The sequence below is a fragment of the Notechis scutatus genome, chromosome 3 (genome assembly GCF_049901735.1).
Source record: "Notechis scutatus isolate UNSWTSFEM ecotype Mainland chromosome 3, rNotScu1.2, whole genome shotgun sequence".
Classification (NCBI taxonomy): domain Eukaryota; kingdom Metazoa; phylum Chordata; class Lepidosauria; order Squamata; family Elapidae; genus Notechis; species Notechis scutatus.
The window spans coordinates 205,118,344-205,140,536 of NC_142011.1; the positions used below are offsets into that span (position 1 = coordinate 205,118,344).

At 42.5% G+C, this 22,193-nt stretch overlaps 1 protein-coding gene across 3 annotated transcripts in view; it reads right to left on the reverse strand.

Annotated features, from left to right (window-relative positions):
- The window catches only part of GPR20 (G protein-coupled receptor 20), a 48,303-nt gene extending 41,736 nt beyond the window's left edge, over positions 1-6,567 (reverse strand). For 2 of the 3 annotated variants that reach the window (XR_015749065.1, XM_026688535.2), the window contains exon 1: positions 6,246-6,487. The gene's annotated coding sequence lies outside the window, so the exon portion shown is untranslated. Of the gene's footprint in view, positions 1-6,245 lie in introns of all 3 variants that reach the window. The other variant, XM_087962264.1, reaches the window with a different exon arrangement.
- Between the last annotated feature and the right edge of the window lie 15,626 nt (positions 6,568-22,193).

Consider the following 22,193-nt stretch of genomic DNA (forward strand, 5'->3'; position numbering starts at 1 on the left):
CCATAAATAGGTTTTCAAAGATAGTAACTAGGTGACTGAAGTTTCTGCCGCACAAAATTCTAACTGGAGAACATGATTGATGACTCTGGGCTATGGACGTGTCCCATTGGAGAATATGAATTATGGTACACCCAGGGGGTGGAGGGAAAACCAGGGTCAAGGGTGACAACGAATGATGTGTCTCAGAATCAGCTACACCCAGGCAGTGCCAGACATGTTAACTCCCAATAAATCCTTTTTAAGTTTTGGAAGTTTGGCTCGAGACACATGATTTAAATGGGGGTAACTGCCGGAATCCTGACATCCTATTTATGACGGTCGCAGTGTCCTAGGGTCATGCGATACCCTGTTCCTTGAACAGCTGTGTTGCTAACTTAACAACTGCAGTGGTTCCCTTAATAACGGTGCCAAGAAAGGTCGTAAAATAGGGCAACACTCAATAACTGTCTCATTTAGCAATGGAAATGTGGGGACCAGTTGTGGTCACATGTCAAGGATGATCTGTGCTCTCTTATATCAGTCTTCTGTTTTTATCTATGTGGAGCCTGACCAGCCAATCCTGCAGGCCAATGATAGAATAGAATAGAATAGAATAGAATAGAATAGAATAGAATAGAATAGAATAGAATAGAATAGAATAGAATAGAATAATAGAGTGGAATGGAATGGAATGGAATGGAAGAGAAGAGAAGAGAAGAGAAGAGAAGAGAAGAGAAGAGAAGAGAATACTTTATTGGCCAAGCATAATATATAAAAGTTATATAAAAGTTACATAACTTTTATACAAAAACCTGGTTTATCCTTTATGGCATGTATGGCATTCATGCCTGGATAAAGAAATGCTCTCACTCCGTCCATCTGGCTGACCACACCGAAGCTCTGATTGTATAACTGCCCTCTTCTCCGGATCATGCATGACATGCTCCGTGTGGGGAGGGACGCTTGCCAGCCCTTTTATCTTGCTAACTCAAGGTCAGCTGGAAACTGGGGGCAGAATTTATGAATTTTGGATGGGACGCCTGCAGATTGTAAAGCAAGCGGGACAGGCAGCAGCATCTCATCCTGGATGGCCTATATAGTTTTGCAAAAAATATATATTCTGGTTTGGTCACCGTGATGCAAAAAAGAAGATATTGAGACTCTAGAAAGAGTGCAGAGAAGAGATGATTAGGGAACTGGAGGCTAAAACATATGAAGAACGGTTGCAGGAACTGGGTGGCTAACCTGTGCCGAAAATTGCGTGCATGGTCACATGCGCACGCTCGCGTGCCAGCACCCAGAAGGCAATGCATGCTCCCCCCCATGCCCCCTGCACATGCGTGCACGATCCCCCCCCCTTACCAGCATTGGGCCAGTTTTGTCACTTCCGGTATTTCCGGAAATACCGGAAGTGATGAAACGGGCCTGTTTTTCGGCCTCCAAAGGCTACAGAGGCTTCCCTCGAGCCTCTGGGAGGCTGGAAAAGGCCTCAAACAGGCCAAAAATCAGCTGGGAGGCACACGCATGCGCAGTGAGGTAAGTTTGGTTGGGGCTCATGTGCCCACACAAATGGCTCTGCATGCCATAGATTCGCCATCACGGGTCTACTCTGACGAAAAGAAGGACTAGGGGTGATTATGATAGCAGTGTTCCGACATCTCAGGGGCTGCCATAAAAAAGAGGGAGTCAAGCTATTCTCCAAAGCACCTGAAGGTAGGACAAGAAGCAACGAGTGGAAACTAATTAAAAAGAGAAGCAACCTAGAACCAAGGATAAATTTCCTGACAGAATAATTAAGCAGTGGAACAGCCTGCCTCCAGAAGTTGTGAATGCTCAATCACTGGACATTTTCAAGAAGAGACTGGACAGCCATTCGTTCAGAATGGTACAGTCTCCTGTTTGAGCAAGGGGTTGGATTAGAAGACCTCCAAGGTCCCTTCCAACTCTGCTATTCTATTCTGTCTTCGGTTTCAAGGCCTGGGACCAGAGGTGGTATTCAGCCAGTTTGGACCAGTTTTGGCGTATCGGTAGTGGAAATTTTGAGTAGTTCGGAGAACCGGCAAATGCCACCTCTAGCTGGCCCCATCCACCCGCCCCCGCTGTTACCTCTCCTATATTCCCTTGTTTTTTTTTAGCTCAGCTGAGCTCGTGCGACAGAGTGGATTGCCGCGCCTCAGCTGAGCTAAAAAAACAGGTCAGCTCACCCTCATTGACACAGAAGGTGGTCTTTGAGCCCTGCGTGCATGCACGAAGCGCACTCTCATAGAGCTGGTAGGAAAAAATTTGGATTGCCTGGGACATCCAAACATATTTAGCTGATAATATGAGCCTGCACACATTATTTCAAATTGGAACAAATACAGAGACACACTGGGACAAATGAAAAGGTTCAGACAACTTCTGTTTGGGTTGAAAGAATCTCTATCCATCTATCCATCCATCCGTGCCTTTGCCTGTCTCTCGCTAGCTATCTCTACCTCTATCATTTCTTTCTTTCTTTCTTTCTTTCTTTCTTTCTTTCTTTCTTTCTTTCTTTCTTTCTTTCTTTCTTTCTTTCTTTCTTTCTTTCTTCTTCTTCTTCTTCTTCTTCTTCTTCTTCTTCTTCTTCTTCTTCTTCTTCTTCTTCTTCTTCTTCTTCTTCTTCTTCTTCTTCTTCTTCTTCTTCTTCTTCTTCTCTCTCTCTCTCTCTCTCTCTCTCTCTCTCTCCTGTCTCTCTGTGTCTGTTTGTCTGTCTTTCTGTCTCTCTGTGTCTAATTGTCTTTCTGTCTCTCTCTTTGTCTCTTTCTGTCTGTCTGTCTGTCTCTCACACACACAGTCTCTTTCTCTCCGCCCCTCTCTCTCTGCCTCTCTCTCTCTCTCTCTCTGTGTCTGTCTTTCTGTCTCTCTCTCTCACTCTGTTTGTGTGTGTGTGTGTGTGTGTGTGTGAGAGAGAGAGAGAGAGACAGAGACAGAGACAGAGACAGAGAAGGAGTGAGAAGGAGAGAAGAGTGGGAGAGATTAATGCACTTTGCATCAGAATCACAACTTTAAGGAAACAATGTGCCACTGGGTGCTGATTTGGCAACGGGTATCCTTCCAGGGAAGCTCTGTTTTCCTTTCATCTGCAGAGGTGGTCCATGGATGGTCCAACAGGTGGGGAAGCCAAGGTGATACATACGGCATCTCAGCCAGCAAAGGATGAAAGAAGTCAATGGCCATCACTGCCTTTCTTTTTATGCACACTGCATGCCGAGGATGCACATCATGCAATGGTGGCCATCCTCATGACTTTTTGGTCCTCAGCCCTTCTGTAATTATTCCTGTCAACCAGAATTTCTACAAGTCCTCAATATCTAAGAGAGAGGAGATAGACTGGATATGTCTCGTTTAATGAAAATAAGGACTAGGGGTGATATAATAACAGCCCTCCAATATTGAAGGGGCTGTCACAGAGAGGGACAATCACTTCTCCAAAGCACATGAGGACAGGACAAGAAGTAATGGATGAAAGCTCATCAAAGAGACATCCAACTTAGAATTAAGGAGAAACTTCCTAACCATTAGAACAATGAATCAGTGGAACGATTTGCCTCCAGAAATTGTAGATGCTCCATCACTGGAATTTTTAAGAAGAGGTTGCCTGAAATTGGTGCTTGAGGAGGGGGTTGGACTAGAAGACCTCCAAGGTCCCTTTCAACTCTGCACTTCTGTAACATCTCTCTTCATTGAAACCTTTCCCACGCCATATTGCCAGTACTTCTTGACCGATAATTTGGATATTTGTTGACTGATAATTCCTAGACCAGGAGTCTCCAACCTTGGCAATTTTAAAACTTGTGGACTTCAATTCCCAGAGTACTCTAGGTTGGAGGCCCCTATTCTAGACAGTATGTTATATGTCTGGTTCTTTTTTTTACTCACACTTGCCATTTTTGACTCTTAATGTCCCGGAGAAATGAACCAGCTTTTGATTTACTCAATCGCCTTGTTTTGGTAGCCTAAAACTCAGGAGACTTTTTTCCGCAGTCAACGTTCATGCCTACATATCTTCAACTCAAGACATTGAGTTGTAACCACATTCCAGAAATAAAGTCCATCTCACCCATAATATCCTCTTTCCCCTCCTTCAACAATCTCCCAGGTTCCAGTTTTATCTTGCAGAAAGGGCACGCCCGATTCCCAGTTCTCACTGCCTGTGAAATTTTGTGTTTTCCCCAAATCTGAGTGACTTTGCCATCTACTTAACAATGCAAACAAAATAACCAAGCCTTTCTCGGGATTTTCAAAAGTCAATTGCCAGAAAATCTACTGGCAGAGCAGCTAAAACTTCAGGAGTTAGGGCTCCGGTTATGCTAATTTGTGCCTTTTGCATTTTATGAGGTTTCCCACTATGGACGCATTTCCAGGGGCTTTCAGGTTTTGCTGCAATCTTTTCAATTAAATCTTTTCAATTCCTCTGTAAAGGACCTTGGAATACTCACCTCTAATGATCTAAGTGCTAGAGCACACTGCAACTACATAGCCAAAAAGGCATTAAGAGTTGTTAACCTAATCCTACGTAGCTTTTTCTCTGGTAATATCACACTACTAACCAGAGCATACAAAACATTTGCTAGACCAATACTCGAATACAGTTCATCAGTCTGGAACCCACACTACGTATCTGATATTAGCACAATTGAGAAAGTCCAGAAATATTTCACAAGAAGAGTTCTCCACTCCTCTACTCGCTGTAGAATACCTTATGCCACCAGACTTGAAATTCTAGAACTAGAAAACCTTGAATTACGCCGTCTTCGGTCTGACTTAAGCATGGTATACAAAATCATACATTGCAATGTCCTACCTGTCAATGAATACTTCAGCTTCAACCATAACAACACAAGAGCACACAATAGATACAAACTCAAAGTAAACCGCACCAAACTTGATTGCAGGAAATACGACTTTAGCAATAGAGTGGTCAATGTCTGGAATACTCTACCCGACTCTGTAGTTTCTTCCCCAAACCCCAAAAACTTTAACCTTAGACTGTCTACTATTGACCTCACCCCTTTCCTAAGAGGTCTGTAGGGGGCGTGCATAAAGCGCACCAACGTGCCTACCGTCCCTGTCCTATTGTTTCTCTTATTCTTTTATTTTTCTTATATGTAACCATTTCATGTATTCACAACTATGTATACATTTATACTTATTATCTTGTAAACAATTGGCAAATCAAATAAATAAATAAAAATAAATAAATAAATTAACTGCACCTAAAGAACATTCAGAAGGTGCCCTGCAGTCCTGACTATATCCCAAACTCAGATGCCTTCTTACAACTTGCTGGACCTCATGGATAACATGATGAAAAGACTGGAGAGAGTCTTCTTCCTTCCTTCCTTCCTTCCTTCCTTCCTTCCTTCCTTCCTTCCTTCCTTCCTTCCTTCCTTCCTTCCTTCCTTCCTTCCTTCCTTCCTTCCTTTCCTTTCTTTGCCTTACCTTGCCTTTCTCTTTCTTCTTTCCTTTTTCTTTCTTCTCTCTCGCTTTCTCTCTTCTTTCTCTCTCTCCCCCTCTTTCTTTCTTTCTTTCTTTCTTTCTTTCTTTCTTTCTTTCTTTCTTTCTTTCTTTCTTTCTTTCTTTCTTTCTCTCTCTCTCTCTCTCTCTCTCTCTCTCTCTATCTTTCCTTATTCTCTCCCTCTCTCCCTCTTTCCCTCCCTCCTTCCCTTTTTCTTCCTTTCTTTCTCTCATCTCTATTTTCTTTATTCCCTCTCTCCCTCTCTCCTTCCTTCCTTCCTTTCTTTCTTTCTTTCCTTTCTTTCCTTCTTTCTTTCTTTCTTTCTTTCTTTCTTTCTTTCTTTCTTTCTTTCTTTCTTTCTTTCTTTCTTTCTTTCTTTCTTTCTCTATTTTCCTTATTCTCTCCCTCTCTCCCTCTTTCCTTCTCTCCTTCCCTCCTTCCCTTTTTCTTCCTTTCTTTCTCTCATTTCTATTTTCTTTATTCCCTCTCTCCCTCTCTTTCTTTCTTTCTTTCTTTCTTTCTTTCTTTCTTTCTTTCTTTCTTTCTTTCTTTCTTTCTTTCTTTCTTTCTTTCTTTCTTTCTTTCTTTCCTTCCTTCCTTCCTTCCTTCCTTCCTTCCTTCCTTCCTTCCTTCCCTTCCCTCCCTCCCTCTCTCCCCTCCCTCCCTCTCCCTCTCTCTCTCTCTCTCTCTCTCTCTCTCTCTCTCTCTCTCTCTCCTTTGTTACACTGGGCTCCAGTCTCTCTTGTGCCAATGCTGCTTCCTGTCACACCCCTCCCAAAATCCTTACCTGTCTGTTCCACTGGGCTGAAGAAGCTCCGATGCAGATCCTCCTTCCAGGTTGAAGATGCAACCAGCAGTTCTTGTAACTCCAGAGGGCTAAATCAATCTTTTAGCAGTGAAGCTTTGGGGTTTACTTTGAGATTGACGTCACAGTTCTTTTTCCAGCATCCAACAATATTTTTGGCAAAAGCCAGGAAGGGAAATAGACTCATGCCCTGCTTTAAAACCGTCCTCACGACTGGGAAATTATTGGGCTGCCAGAGCGTGACTCCAGTAAACAGCCGCTGTAATCGCACATTTATATCTGCCCTGGTTTAATGATTGCACCACTTTTGCTCTTCACTGGGGGTGGGTGGGGGGTGGATTAAGGCAAGAAGAGTTTATGGGCAATTGACTTTTACAAGGATGAATTTAACTAGGAAATCATTGTGTAGCTTTTCAGAACATTTTGTAAACTGTCTCAGAAAAAAAACAAACTGGTTGAGGCATGGGTCAGAGTAGTGCAGCCGTGGGCCATTCAAAGGATTTATGTCTTGGCTTCTTGGAGAAAAGTTATAGCAAGTGGGTCTTTTTTTAGCTTAGGAAAAAAAAAAAGGATTTCTCAGAAGGAACATAGTAAAACTTATAAAATTAGACTGTAGGGAGAAAGTGGAGAAGGAAGGAAGGAAATGGGAAGGAGGAGAGAAAGAACGAATGAAGAAAGGAAAAGAGGAGGGAGGGAGGAAGAAAAACAAGGGGAAGGAGGGAGGGAGGAAAGGAGGAAGGAAAGGAAGGATTTAATATGCTGCCAGAGTCCCCATAATTTCTCAATCTTGATAATTGACTATGTAAAGAGTTCAGAATAACAATTCCCAGAGACTTACACAACATATTTATTTGGCTTACATTGAATCCCCCCCACCTTTTTTTTATTAGCACATAATCTAACCAATAGTTTGGGTTCATATAACATATAAAGAATGAAGCCAGGTTAAACCCAATCACGGTAAGTATATTGGGTGAATGTGTCTGCACATCCTTTTATCCATTAAGGTTACGAGTATTGCAGGAACTTCTGAGTTATTAATTCTCTTTGGGGATCATCTTCTTCTTTTCCTTCTCCTCCTCCTCTCCTCCTCCTCCTCCTCTTATCATCCTCCTTCTCCTTCTCTTCCTTCTCCTTTGCCATCTCCATCTCCTCCTCCTTCTCCTCCTCCCCCCCTTCCTCCTCCTCTTCCCCCCAAACATCATACAGTATACCTGCCCTATTATAGCAAGAGCCTAAGGTCTGGGAGCAAAGCCAAATTTTAAAGACTTGCAGAACCATTGTAGAATGGGAGGGGATGCTGTTCCAGTGGATAGGCACGGAAACAAAAGAGATGCACTTTGGGTCCGTCTAGATAACAGGGGACCTGGAGCCTCCTCTTCTGTCTGATCCAACTGGATGGGTAGAAACCACCACCACAAACAGTTCCTCAAATAACCAGCCCTTCAGAAGGTTCACTTTGGGTACCAATGCCTTCCAATGTATTTTCAGCCTGACACAGAAGACTAACACAATTCATCAGCCGAATAACACAGCTGGAAGCGAACTTGGGGGGTCTTCTAAGGCAGGAGACCCTCCACCATGTCATACCATCTCTTTTTAAAAGCCTCCAATGATGCAGCACCCACAATTTCTGGAGGCCATTTCTGATTAATTGTTCTCACTGTCAGGAAATAGTTCTTTTTTTATATATATAAAAATTTTATTGGTTTTTAAAAACAAACATAAACAAACAAAACATAAAAACATCAAGCTGTCTTCCATAGGTGTACATACAGTGTGCCGGTTGGTTTACAAATTGTTTCATGCTTCCATTTCGTAGTCTTCAATTACAATGACATTGCATATCATCTCATATTGTCAATCAAAAACTAAATACCTTAGTATCATTATTAATCAATCATTTGACGATACTTTTATTCATTCATGTTTTACAAGATAACCATAATTTACTTAATTTATTGTATAACAGTTCATATTATCATCCCAAATCTATCCTAAAATCATTTTGTAGTTATAATAAAAAAGAAGTACATCTTTATATATTTATTATTTTCTAAAAGTCTACATATTTCATTACTGTATTTTATTGTCTAACCATTGATAGAAAAGATCCCAAATTTTATAAAATTGTTTATCCTCTTGTTCTCTAATTTCAAATGTCAATCTACTCATTTCAGCACATTCCAATATTTTCTTAATGATTTCCTCCTGTGATAGTATCTTCTCATTTTTCCAGTTTTTAGCAAATACAATCCTAGCCGCTGTTAATACATTTACAATCAGGTATTTCAAATCTTTATTATATATTTCAGGTAAAATTCCCAATAAAAATATCTCTGGTTTCAAGTCTATATGTTTTTCCGTCATTTTCTCCAACCACATGTGGATTTTAGTCCAGTATTTTTTAGCATCCGCACAAGTCCACCACATATGGTAATATGAGCCAGGTGTCTGATGACATTTCCAACATTTTTTGGATTTATTCTTGATGTCAGGAAATAGTTCTAAGTTGGATGTTTTATTACTGAACTAGGTAACATCATCAGTGGCAGAAGGGAGTAGGTTTGCATAGAGGAGGAGGAGGGTTGTGGGGCCCTTGGTCTTCTCTGGACTTGATGGTTTTCTTGGAGACGTTTCATTAGCAAACTAGGTAACATCATCAGTGCAATAATGAAATGTCTGCAAGAAAACCACCAAGCTGAGAGAGCACCAAGTACCCCACAGACTTACGATGGTTAAGCTAGAAGAAAAGGAGAATGTAATGGAAGAGCCTTCAGCAAGGAAGACTCCAAAGGAATGTCCATGAAGATTCTCAGTCATCCAGGTCATGGTTGTCCCAGATCTCAAGTGGGCCAGGTATCTACTTGTTCAGTCCAGTTTGAGCAAATCTGTGGCTAAAAGAATGAATTTGGAGGAAGAGAATTAGACCAGGCAGGCCTCCCTCCAGCACAATTTCCAACATTCAGTTGATTGCTAAAGTCTTAAAAGGAGGAAATTTCTTGGCTTCTTCAATTAAAGAGGAATAAATACTATGTGCAGTTCTGATTATTATTTTTTTTGAGTAAGATATAAGATAAGGTATTGTTGTGGATACATGATACATATAAAGAAAAAGGAAGAATGATACAAAAGTTGCTGAGGCTCTAGTACAAAGGGTGCAGAGTAGAGCAACAAAATGGTTGGAATGCACTACTACTGACTCTGTTGTTCCATTCTCAAACCCCATTCCTTTAACCTCAAACTATCCACAGTTGACCTCACCCCATTCCTAAGAGGTCTGTAAGGGGAATTTGCACAGATAATCAGAGTTGGAAGGGACCTTGTAGGTCATCTAGTCCAACCCCGCATGCAAAGCGGGAGACCCTACACCATTTCTGACAAATGGCAGTCCAGTCTCTTCTTGAAAGTCTCAACTGATGGCGCTCCCACAACTTCCGAGGGCAAGCTGTTCCATTGGTTGATCTCTCTCACAGCTACTGCTATTGAGCCTGGTTTCACCCAGTCTATAAATGCACCATCGTGCCTCCCGTCGCTATCCTATTGTCCCCATTTATTCGTATCAATTTCCTGTATTCTTACTCATGTTTATACTTATACCTATTATCTTGTAAGCGACTGACAAATCAAATAAATAAAATAAAATAAGTAGATAGATAGATAAATAGATTAAACTATCTACTACTATCCACAGTTGACCTCACCCCATTCCTAAGAGGTCTGTAAGAGGCGTGCATAAGTGCACCATCGTGCCTCCAGTCCCTGTCCTGTTGTCCCCATTTATTCATATCTATTTCCTGTATTCTTATTCATATTTATACTTGTACCTATTATCTTGTAAGCAATTGACAAATCAAATAAATAAATGCTTAGAGGCTAAAACACAAGAAGAACGGTTGCAGGAATTGGGTATGTCTACTCTGGTGAAAAGAAGGACTAAGGATGATACGATAGCATTTTTCCAATATCTAAGGGGCTGCCACAAAGAAGAGAGGGTCAAGCTCAGTGGTGGTATTGTACCGGTTTGGCCTGGTTCAGGTAAGCCGGTAGCAGCGATGAGCATACTCACCTTTATCCGCTGAATTTGAAGCGCAGCTGCTTTGCGCGGCACAGAAGAGTGCCACGCGGCAGCTGCTGAAGTGACCGGGATCGTGCAGGCTTGCAGGAGGTGAGTTAGAATGCCTCTGCACCTGTGCAAACGCCTCTGTGCCTGTGCAAAGTGCGTGTTTGGTGCACGGGTGTATGCAACCTGTGTGCACGTGTGCAAAGCATGCCCACCGAGCCACGCCCACTGAACCAGTGGCAAAAATATTTGAATCACTGGTCAAGCTGTTCTCCAAAGCACCAGAAGGCAGGACAAGAGGCAATGGAGGGAAACTCATCAAGGAGAGAAGCAATCTAGAATTAAGGAGAAACTATCAAAAAGTGAGGACGATCCACCAGTGGAACAGCTTGCCTTCAGAAGTCGTGGGTGCTCCATCACTGGAGGTTTTCAAAAAATAGACCGGGCAACCATTTGACTGGGTTGCGATGAGGCTCCTTGCATAAGCAGGGGGTTGGACTAGAAGACCTCTATAGTCCCTTCCAGCCCTATGGTTCTGTCTTCTACATTTCAGAAGATACAAAGGAGATTCTCTGCTTAGGTCCAGGACACTGTTGCCACTGCTTAACTAACCTCATGGGTTTCCCCCACTTCTGTTTAATTTGGACAAAGACAGTACATATCTACAAAATAAACAAGTAAATTAGGACAACAGGAGGAGGAGGGTTAAAAATGGAAGACTTTTTTTTTAGTTCTCACTTTCTTTATAAGCTGATTTTTCTCTGTTTTTCTGCCTTTCTTTCAGAAATGGAGTTGTGCTTAAGCCATAACTTTAGCTTCTGAAGTTCAGCTTTCAACTTGCTGAAAAATGAATTCCCCCCTCATGCCAAAGTTTTGGGTTTTTAGACAAGCCTTGCTAACATCCTTGGTAGACTTAGCCTTCCACGATTAATTACAACTCCTTGTGTTTTGCCAGCTTAAAACAAAAACGATCATACCCTGCCAAAGAAATGTTACAACTTATAAGCTACGTTAGGTTTCCAAGGGCATTTTAAGTTTAACTCTTTTCTGCTCAGTGGTTTTAGCTGGATTTTGACTACATTTTATCTGAGTTGCTTGGACTAGCATCAGCTACTGAAAAAGTTAGTTTTGACTTCCTAAGAGTAGGAAAGCCTGCAGGGGAATTTGGTTGGGATTTCTGGAGAGTCTGGAGGCTAAATTGGATGGGAGACGGTATATACAGCCTATGGAAGGGAAGAATTATAGGGAATATGGTAAATGCCTTCCAGACTTGAAGGCCTGACACAGAAAAGAAGGGATTAACTTATTCTCCAGAGCACCAGAGGAACGGACAAGAAGTAATGGTAAAAACTCCTTAGATGGAGACCCTACATAGAAATAAGGAGAAATTTTCTGACAGCGAGAACAATGAATCAACAGAATAGCTTTCCTCCTCGAATTATGGCTGCTCCATCACTGGAGGTTTTCACAGATGGACAATCATTTGACCCAGATGGTATAAGGCAGTGGTGGCTAACCTTTTTGGGCTCCTGTGCCAAAAATTGCGCATGTGCTTGTACGCTTGCACTCGTGTGCCTGCACTCAGAAGGCAATGTGTGCCCCCCACGCCTCCTATACATGTGCGTATAATCCCCACACCCCACCACGCCCTTAGCTGTACTGTGCCTCACAGCTGATTTTCATCCAGTTTGAGGCCTTTTTCAGCCTCCCAGAGGCTTTAGGAAGACTTCTGCAGGCTTCTCAGACTGAAAACTAGGCCCGTTTCATCACCCAGTATTTCCAGAAAAATAGGAAGTGATGAAACAGGCCTAGTTTTCATCCTGAAAAGCCTGCAGAAGCCTGCAGAAGGCTTCCTAAAGCCTCTGGGAGGCTGAAAAAAGGCCTCAAACCCACCAAAAATCAGTTGTGAGACTCGCACATGCGCAGTGAGGTAAGTTTGCCTGCAGCTCGCGTGCCAGCACAAATGGCTCTGTGTGCCACCTGTGGCACACATGCCATAGTTTGCCATCACAGGTATAAAGTCTCCTGCCTTGAGCAGGTGGTTGGACTAGAAGACCTCTAGTGTCCCTTCCAGCCTTTGATTTTATGTTGTACATTTCTGATCATCAATTTTCGTTTCCATGATGTACAGGAATAAGTACACAACGTCGACACACAGCATGGTTCCCTTTTAAGAAAAGGGCAATATTTCATATTGATGGCATTGGGTTGGTGCCAACTTTGATGTCCTTCAAAACTTGAATGTCAACAGGCTTGGGGCCTCAAGGACATGGTCATCTAATGAGGTGGCTTCATTGTTTGTAATGCTTAATGTTCTCTCCCAGATTTTAATAATATTAATATCTTAATTGTGGAATGCTTTTTTCAAATATTTTTTAGGATATGCCACCCAAGGTCCCATCTTGTGATATAAGGTAGGTCACTGTATACAAACGATAAAGAAATATGTTTGTTAGTATGCTCTCTACGATGTGCCTTTAATTTTTGTTTAAATTTAAGAGTAGGAGGCTGTATTATTATGTATTTATATCTTTATCGGGAAGGGACGCAGTGGCTCAGTGGCTAAACGGCTGAGCTTGTTGATCAGAAAGGTCGGCAGTTCAGTGGTTTGAATCCCTAGTGCCGCGTAACGGAGTGAGCTCCTGTTCCTTGTCCCAGCTTCTGCCAACCTAGCAATTCAAAAGCATGTAAAAGCTGCTAGCAGAAAAATAGGGACCCCTTTGGTGGGAAGGGAACAGCATTCCATGCGCCTTTGGCATTTAGTCATGCCGGCTGCATGACCACGGAGACGTTTTCGGACAGCACTGGCTCTTTGGCTTTGTAATGGAGATGAGCACTGCCTCCTAGAACCAGAAACAACTATCACATATGTGCAAGAGGAACCTTTACCAAAGAAATTTGGAAGTTACTGAGTCATTTAACAAGCACAGTGGTTCACTTAACAACTGCGGTAGAAAGGTCATAAAACCAGGCACGACTGACTTGAAAGCTGCTTTACTTAGTGACAGAAATGCTAACCCCATTTGTGGTTGTAGTCTGAGGAATACTTGCTTCTATTTACTGATACCGATTTTTTTTCCTTGTAAGTTTGTCTCTGCTGCAGTGATAAATTCCATTTTTATTTATTTTTTTAAATGATAAGCCACTTTTTTTAAAAAAAATGGGGCATAAATATAAATATAAGAGATTGTCACCCTCAGCCTACACCTGAGCTACAGATATTTGCCACTGTTGCAAGCATAAATATATGATTATACGTAGTAATGTTTTACCTGTAAATGACTTTTTCTGATTTAATTGCAATAATATGCACACAAACAACTGCTTTAAACTCAATGTAAATCATTCTAAACTTGACTGTAAAAAAATATGATTTCTGTAATAGGATTGTCAAAGTCTGGAATTCTCTACCTGATTCAGTTGTCTCAGCTACAAATTTTCACAGTTTCAGTCACAAATTGACTTCTGTGGACCTTACTTCATATTAAGTGGGTTATCATCCCTGTCATTGTATTTTTATTCTCTTATTCTTGTTCTCGTTTTTGTTTGACAAATTCCAATTAATAAAATAAAATAAATAAATGATTGAGAAATTTTAAAAAAATACTTTATTGCATGTTAGGCTCTTTTGCACGGTCAAAAGAAAGTAACCTTAAAAAATCTCCAAAATTTGATTCTTGCAAAAGACTCTTACTGGAATGACTGAACCAATGTCACAGCTAATCCTTCCTTCCCTCCCCTTGGGAAAAAAAAAAAAGACATTTTATGACGTGGTGAGTGGGATTCACACATCCACCATCCAGATGTTATGATTCTCACAACGATTGAGAGTTGTGCGGTGTCAGTTCTGTTCACTGGACGCAGCCTTTGGGGGTGTGAATTTCCTCGGGCAACGGGCCAGGAATGAGTTCCCTTGGTTAAGTTCTCTAGTTGGTTAAGACAGGAAAAATGCAGATGCGCTGAGACTGTCCTGGCCTTTGACTATATATAGCGGATAGATTTGCTATTTTTAAATTGATTATTTGTCAGAGAAGGGTAGCAATTTGTTCCCGTTTGGGTACACATGGAAAAAAAATGATGTCGCACAGGCGACGTGGTTCTGTCCAAAAGAACTCAGTGCGTTGATTATCACTCCAAATTTCCAAACTGAAGGCAGAAAAACAGTGGTGGGATTCTATCAGTTTCCCTACCGGTTCGGTGATCGCACACTTTGTACATGCACCTAATGCGCGCACAGCTTTCCAAACATCAGCTGAGGCTCTGCCGTGCCAATTAGCTGAGAGGATAAAGAACGGAAAAGCGCAGGGGCAGGTGGGAGGGCCAATCTTGTGCTTTTCTCTTTTTTATCCTCTTAGCTGATCATCTGAGGTTTTTTTTTACTACTGGTTCGGTCAAACCAGTAGCAATTTTTGCTACCGGTTCAGGCGAACCGGGCCGAGCCGGTAGCATTTCACCATTGTAGAAGAATGTCCTTCTACAGCACAAAACAGATAGTCCTTGACTTACAACGGTAATGCGGCCTGCTTAATACCGTTGTATGTCGAGGATTACCCATATGGGGTGTGTACAAGGAAATTCTTCTACCTTCAGTTAGAAAATTTGGATGGATAAATTAACACACTGAGTTCTTTTGGACTGAACAGCTTCCATCACGATGGTCGTAAGTCGTGACAGCCATAAAATAGGTCACCAAGATTATGGACCAATTCTTACCTTGACACTTTGCTGTCCAGGGAGAAAATGTCAGTGGAAATTCAAGATTTTTACAGGGATGAGTGCCCTGCCAATCTGATTTTGGGAACAGGGGCTTTGAAATTAAACAAGAAGAATCAATGCTTCTGTTTGGAGAGTTGGTAGAAATAAGGAGGCCCAAATTGTAATTATTTATTTGAATTTCCATGGCCAACCTGCCACAGCCAACTCACTGTGAGACAACTCACCATGGCCAACTCACCCTGGGACAAAAGTTACACTAATAATGAAGAAATAGGCTAATAGAACCATTAAAGAAAGGTTGCCAAAGAAGGGACAAAATAAAATGCAAGTGACCAAAAATTAAAATATTTTTCAAATTATTTTAAATAATTACACTAAATGCTTAAGTTGTCCTGCAGCAAATTGCCTGGTTGTAAGTTGGCCATGGCGAGTTTTCCTGTTGTGAATTGGCCATTGTGAGTTGGCCATTGTGAGTTGTGAGTGGCTGGGTGACTTTGGGCCAGAGACTGTGAGTTCTAGTCCCGCCTCAGGCATGAAAACCAGCTGGGTGACTTTGGGCCAATCACCCAGAGACTGTGAGTTCTAGTCCCGCCTCAGGCATGAAAACCAGTTGGGTGATTTTGGGCTAATTGCCAGGAAATGGTGAGTTCTAAACCTGCCTCAAGTGTGCAAGCTGGCTTGATGACCTTGAGCTACCCTTTCGCTAAGCATGGCTCACCTCACAAGGTTGTTGTGATAGGGAATATAGGAGGAGGAAGGAGTATTAGGTAAGTTGGTCACCTTGAGTTATTTATCAAACAATAAAGGCAGGTTTTAAAAAAACCCACCTAAAATAAATAAATAAATAAAAACCACCCAGTTAGCAGTGATTGCTTTTTGTTCAGCTCATTTTAGTGGGAAACAGTTAAAACACATCCTTCCCGTTTGCCTTCAACTGGATAAGGGTGAACATTACTTCCCTTTGGATGCATTGTGCCAAATATTTAAGAACTGGCATCTGCCCAAATTTTGGCAGAATTAAATATTACCAGCTGCAATGGTCATGTCTACAAATGGGATTCTGGGCATTTAATGAGGCATTCATCAAATTTCCTTTTCTCGCTGAAAGTTTTAAATAAGATCTGGGAGCGATGTGTTCCACTGAAAAGGCTGATATTCACAAATCAAACACAGCCGATGATTTTATCCGTTAAATAGGCTGAGGCACAATACTAAACTACAATTTAACATCTGAGAGCAAGAAAAAAAGGCGGGGGGACGACGACTCCTAAATGCAAAAATTATGAAATTCTGATTCCCAATGAGACACACTGGGGTAAGAATCAATTCAAAGGCCACATAAATAGGAGAATTTTTAGATTGCTTTGCATTTTTTTCCCAATTAAAATTGCCTGCTGAACAGAAAGACTATTGTCCATAGCAGTGTATAAAATAAATAAAAATAAATGAATAGGAAATTGGAGATCAAATATAAATATGTCTATTCCACACACACAACAAAGCTGCATTTCTTTTATTTTGAAAGCAACTGCTATTTTTTTCCTGCAATTTACATATGTCCATGTATGCTATGCCTCTTCACTATGCCTCTATTGATTCGCCCCTCCACCTGTCTTATAAGGCAGGGGTCCCCAACCACCAGTCCCTGGACCGGTACCGGTCCGTGGAACAATTTCTACTGGGCCGCCAGTTTGCTGGGCACCGCCATCTTGTTTTGATGAAAAAGTGCTTCCGGTGAGCTTTTCCGGGTAGAAAGCGGCATTTGGGTGCTGAAAGAATCCTCGCGCCTTAGTTTCATCAAGGGGGGGGCGGCTTCGAACAAAACTAAGGCGCGAGGATTCTTTCAGCACGCATGGCAAGGTGAGCCAAGCGACCGTCCCGAAGCCGTCGCGAAGCCCATCCACACAGGTACAAAGGAGGAGTTGAAGGTGTCGGGGAGAAGTGGGGGACGGCTGGCTGGCCGGTCGATCGGCTCGCCTTGCCACACGTGCTGATGCCAGTACCAGGCCGCGGATGATTTTGTGACGCTGGTACCGGGCCGTAGCACAAAAAAGGTTGGGGGCCACTGTTATAAGGTATTGCCGATGACTGTTGCCCAACGCAAAAGGTGTATTCAGAATAAACGACCTACTTCATCTGCTTATTAAAATGGCCGCATCCTTCATTCCTTAGCTTTTGCAAAGCCATGCTATAAAATCTAAACAATGCAAACTCCAACAACAAGGGAAATCAAATGCTCAGCAAAATCTGTAACAATTGCACACAGAAGATATATCGGCATCATGAGAAATAAATCCCATCCAATGGAAAAAAAAAAAAACTCTCTTCACCCCAAAACACCACTGGAGATATTACTGTTCTGACCCAGGCTTCACAAAATCACGAAACAGACTCCTTGTCCCAACAAAACCCCTTTTTATTTGGCTAATGTGAGTTCCTATCATTCACATCCAGCAAAGTCCCGGCAAACAGTCTTTCAGGGGTGAATTACAACCACAGACTTTATCAGGCTTGGAGAGTTGCCAGGCCGATAGCTTCCAAGCGCAACGCTGTACTAGAAAATACTTGGCAAGGAGTCATGAACAAATCTTCACACTAATTAAATGAACTAATTGTCTCCTGCAAACACCACTCCCCTTTCGCTCCTCTTTATTCCCTATAGGAGGGGCCATTCACCGTCCACCTGTGCCTTTACTCCTGAGTCGACCCTTCTTCCTTAACTGTTCCCTTCTCCTGGTAGCTCTGTGCACGCACACATCGGGAACAGGCTCCAGCTGTTCTTCTGCCTCACTGATCTCCAACTCCAAAGGCAATTGTTAACTGTCGGACAGCCCTGGCCCCATCTCTGCCTCCAACTCAGAACACTCGTCAGAACCTTCCCCAGAACTCCAGGACTGGCCCGTATTCCTCCCCAACCTCCTCACATTCCCATCTTCCCTTCTTTTTCTTTCCTCTTCCCTTTCTCCTTTCCTGTCCCTTCTTGCATGCTCAAATGCAAAAGGGGAAACATTTCTCCTTTTGTTTTGTTTTTAATTTGTTTTGATAGTGAAAATGGAGGCCGGGCAGGGCCGTACACAATCGCTCCGGGCCCCATTTTCGCTGCGACAGCCTCCTGATCCAGCCTGCGGGCCTTGAGCTTGACACCCCCATTCCAGATGTTATTCTTGAACTTCCATAGTACATGTTCCTGAGAGAGGTAGCCACAACATCTTGGTAGGACCGGCCACCACAACCCTTGGCGAAGCCACCTGAGATATCAGAGCCAACAGTCCCAGGGAGCCGTAGCTTTGATGGGTCCATTTTCAGATCTCCAAAACATTGTTTTTGGATTCTCTTGAACCAGAAGATGGCCAGGCTCCAACCTCCTCCTCCCTGGAGAGGCCACTTTCCCGCTTTGCTTGAAAAACCCACCGCCGGGACAGGTTGGATCCCGACTGCCAACTTTTCCTCAGCTCAGCCAGAGGGCAAAACCCAGCCGCATTCTTCCATCGCCCAAGATAGAAAGTTTCCCATCGTTCTCCACCAGCAGGAATGTAATATTTACAAGAGCAACTGCTTCATCTGAAGTTAAAGCAGCCGGATGGAAAGGGAGAAGGGGAAGATACGATCTATTCTTGCTTTCAAGTTTGTTCAAGCTTGGGGAGACGGGAGGAAAAAAAAAACCCAGATTAGTTTTGTCAACATAGTGTTTTGTTTTTTTAAAGAGCCTTTAACAATCACAGACTCCGTGAGCTGCATTCACATGACCCTCTCTCCCTCAGTTGAAGGAACCATGTTGTTTTCCTGAATTAACCCCTAGATTCGCAGAGGGCATTTCAGCCACAAATGAACTAGCCACATTTGGTCATGGCGTGTTGTGTGAATGCAGCCAATCATGGCTAATTCGGCAGCTCAGCCATCTGTGGCTTAGTTAACATAGCTAGTCCTATACTTGCAACCATTGGTTTAGTGATTGTTATACAAGTTATACAAGTGATTTACAACCATTTTTCACACTTACAACTGTTGCCACGCCCCTGTGGTCATGCAATCAGATGCTTTGCAATAGGCTCATACTTACGATGGTTGCCATATCCCGGGGGTCCCGGGATCCTCTTTTTGGGACCTTCTGACAAGCAAAGTCCACAGAGAAGCCAGATTCCCATAACAACCACGTTACGAACTTAACCACGTCAGTGATTCACTGAACAACGGTGGTAAGAGAAAGTTGTAAAATGGGGCAAAACTCAATGAAAAAATATTTCTTTTAACAACAGAAATGTTGGGTTCAGTTGTAGTCATATGTCAAGGACTAACTGTGTTACTGCAGGGAAGCTCAGAAGTTGTAAGTGTGAGGACTGACTGCAAATTACTTTTTTTTCAGTGCGTTGAACTTCAAATGGATACTAAATAAACGGTTGAAAACGGTTGTGCCGAAAAAAATTATGCTTGTGTTGTTGAAACTTTGCAATATTGCCAGCCCCTTCCTTATTAGCTAGTCAGTTAATCCAACTCTGATGGATTAACTACTATTGATTAGTTAATAAACTAGATGGTGAACCACTATTGGTTAGTTAATAAACCAATCTAGGTTAAACTAGGTTAAAGAAGCAGATAAAAGTCTAATGACGTCAGTCTTCAACCATCTCTCTTCCCAATGAAGCACTATCAACTCCTTACTCCAATCAGATCTGAGGTCTCTTGTAAATCACAGTGGAAATTGGTGCTTTTATCTGCTTAGAGAAAGTTTATCATGATCTGGGTTGCAATACTTGGGAGGTCCACTAGAGATAATGGTATCCCCTGTCCAGTTGTGTCCAGTATTTATCTCTGTTTCTTAGCTAAGGAAGTCAGCATTGTTCAAAGATGCTCCTGTGGTCATGTGGATGGCATGTCTATCTGCCTAGGTGCATGGAAGGCTGTTTTCTTCCCACCAAAGTGGTACCTATTTATCTACTTGCATTTTCATGCTTTTGAACGGCTAGGTGGGCAGAAGCTGAGGTAAGGGACGGGAGCTCACCCCTTCCTGCAGCGCTTGGGTCTCAAACCCCAGCTGTCAGTTTTCCAGCTGACAAGCTCAGCATCCTTAATCATTGAGTCATTGAGTTCCCTTGAATGCCCACTAGATGGCAGCAAAGAAATGTCACCTAGTGCCACCTAGTGGTCATTAGGATTTTCACATCCCACATTTGGGAGGCCTACTTGAGAAATAAAACAAAGGCCAAAGTAACCGTACAGGGCAGACTCTGAAATAACCGTTGACCACCAACAAATGAGATTGTTAGATTATATAAACCCGTGTTTCTCAACTTTGATGACTTGAAGATGGCTGGACTTCAACTCCCAGAATTCCCCCCGCCAGCCTAGCTTTGCGCCTAGCTGGCAGGGGAATTCTGGGACTTGAAGTCCACCCATTTTCAAGCCACCGAGATTGAGAAACACTGACATAAATGTTTTACTCCAGCAAAAATGCTCATATCAACCATTGGATATGTCATTAACTCTCTGATAAACATTGCTATTAAAGCAATAAGACACATTCTCTTCAGGGCTGTTAATCTTCAAAAATTTGTTTTGGGCCCTCTGAATGATACCGTCAGATATACCCACCCAGAATTGACTTGTGGAGTTCTACCTTGAACTGATTATTTCTTCAATCAAGGTTATCGCGGTTCCAATCTCAGAGCAAAGAGAATTCTTTTCCTTCTGTGCTTGTGGGACTTTTCAGTTTATTGATTTAAAGTCCAAGATATTTTGGGCTTAAGAGGGCCAACTTCTGTTTTGTAAGTCCACCCCTTATTCTTGTCTTCTTTCTAAAATTTGCAACGTATAAAACTCCACTGTTTTCCCAGCTAGGTGTTTGTTTTTTTTCCTGGGGAAAATAAATAGGCTGGTAGCCAAAGGTTGAATTGGTTAGAGGATGCCAGCTTTTGATGTTTCTTTTTCCCAAAAATGTCCTAGCTTGAAGGGTGGAAAGTAGAAGGATGAACACCAGGACGAGTTGAAAAAGCAAAGTTTCAGATTAACAGAGTTGGAAGGGACTTTGTAGGTCATCTAGTCCAACCCCCTGCCCAAGCAGGAGACCCTACACCATTTCCGACAAACAGCAGTCATATATATATATACAGTATATTACTTTTATTGTTAGAGTACAACATGTGTAAAGTGAGATTGGCTGAGTCTCCCTTCATTCACCCCACTCCCCAACACAACGCACAGTGAGGAGAGAAGTTCCTAACCCAGTCCCAATCTTATTACACTATGTGACCTTGTTGCACAATGCATCAGCTCTGCAAGTCTATCGTACTATGTTGACATGTAAGTTATTTTCCATTCAGAAGTCTGACAGCCCACAGGTAGAAACTGTTCTTCAGCCTGTTGGTGCAGCTGGCTGTGCTTCTGTATCTCCTACCCGATGGTTGGAGAATGAAGAAGTGCTGACCGGGATGTGAGTCGTCCCTGAGGATTTTCCTCACTCTTCTAAGGCATCAAGTTTTCTGCTGTGCTCACCACCCTCTTGTAATGTCTTTCTATCCATGGCTGTCAAGCCAGCATACCACACCATAATGCAATATGTGAGGACGCTTTCTATTGTAAAAGGAGGTCATCAGTCATTGTTCCACTTTATTCTTTTGCAAGACCTGGAGGAAATGGAGTCTCTGTTGGGGCTTTCTGGCCACCTGGGTTGTGTTGATTTTCCAGGGAAGATCTTCGCTGAGGTAGACTCCCAGGAATTTAAAGGAGGAAATTCTTTCCGCACTGCTCCCCTCGATGTAAAGTGGGTTGGGTTCCTCTCTCTTCTTCCGGAAGTCTAACACCATCTCCTTTGTCTGGCTGATGTTCAGGTGCAGGTTGTTTTCTAGGCACCATGAGGATAATTTTGGAACCTCCCCCTTGTACGCTGCTTCGTCTCCACCTGTAATGAGACCCAATATGGTAGTATCATCTGAGAACTTAATGATCACAGTGGATGGGTCAGACGATACACAATGGTTTGGTTCTGCAACCCAACAGGACAGACACAGACTTCAGAGGATAATTAGGACTGCAGAAAAAAAACAATTACTACCAACCTGCCTTCCATCGAGGACCTGTATACTGCATGAGTCAAAAAGAGGGCTGTGAAAATATTTACAGACCCCTCACATCCTGGACATAAATTGTTTCAACTC